Below are 1,145 nucleotides of genomic sequence, written 5' to 3'. Positions count from 1 at the left end.
GCTATTCCTCTGCTTTCCTAGATGGTTATGCTGGAACCTCTGTGTCAGTTTTCTTTCCCCTTTTGAGACAAGGACTCATTGTGTTACCCAGGTTGGCCTTTAACTCCTGGGCCCAAATAATGCTCCTGAAACTACAGGTGTGTACCACTGGATCTGCCTTTTCTGCTTTTTGAATGAATCTAGAGATGTGGCAATCTTGACAAGGCAGTTTTGCTGGGCTCTGTGGTACTGACCTGTAATCCCAGATACTTAGGTGACTGAAGCAGGAGGATGGAAAGTTCAAACCAGGCCAGGTAACTTAGTAAGACCCTATCTCAAAATAAAAAGTTAGAAGAGGCCATTTACATAGCTTGGTAGTACAGCACTTGTCAAGCATGTACAAGGTCCTGGGTTCAATTCCAAGCACAATATAGACACAGAAACCATTTATTATTTAGGGCTTGCTGGGCTTATTACTTTCTGAAGACGTAAATGGAATTACTTTTGAAGATAATCTTGTTAGACCTGATTATCCTTCTGGAACCTATGACAGCTATAGAATTATCTAAAGAAAAGGTATCCTTTTTCTTTTCTTTTTTGTGTGTGGCTTATTTGGTTGTGTGTGAGCCTTTACAACTCACATTTCATAGCATAAAATTCTAACTCTCAACCTCAACATTTGAGAATTGTATTTTTGTCTGTTTGGTAGTTTTCCCTTATTTGTTTTTGTGTCTATGATTAAGCCCTTCTGAACTTGTAAATGAAACAATAAACCTGTTAATTATCTTTTCCTGAAACATTAAATATTGTCTTTTCCTGCACACTTTATCTTAGTCACATTCTATTGATTAGGTTTTACATAGAAACTAAGCCTATCTGTATATTTAAAATTAATTATTAAGAGTATTACGTATGTTTACACTAAGTTGTTTACATTGGATTGTTGTAAGATTATTCAGTGTTGATCCAACATGTGCATAGTAAATAAAAACCTTCAACATTTGTTTCCCAAACAAAATTATTATATTTCAGATAGACAATGCAAATATAATAATATGTTCTTGGAATTATACCAGGAACAATAAAATCAGTTGATACCTTAAGTTTTTCAGGACTTGGAAATATGAAGAAATCAAATGACAAATGTCTTAGTTTCTTTTTATGTT

Source organism: Phodopus roborovskii, unplaced genomic scaffold (genome assembly GCF_943737965.1).
Source record: "Phodopus roborovskii unplaced genomic scaffold, PHOROB, whole genome shotgun sequence".
Taxonomy (NCBI): domain Eukaryota; kingdom Metazoa; phylum Chordata; class Mammalia; order Rodentia; family Cricetidae; genus Phodopus; species Phodopus roborovskii.
This window is presented reverse-complemented; position numbering follows the sequence as displayed.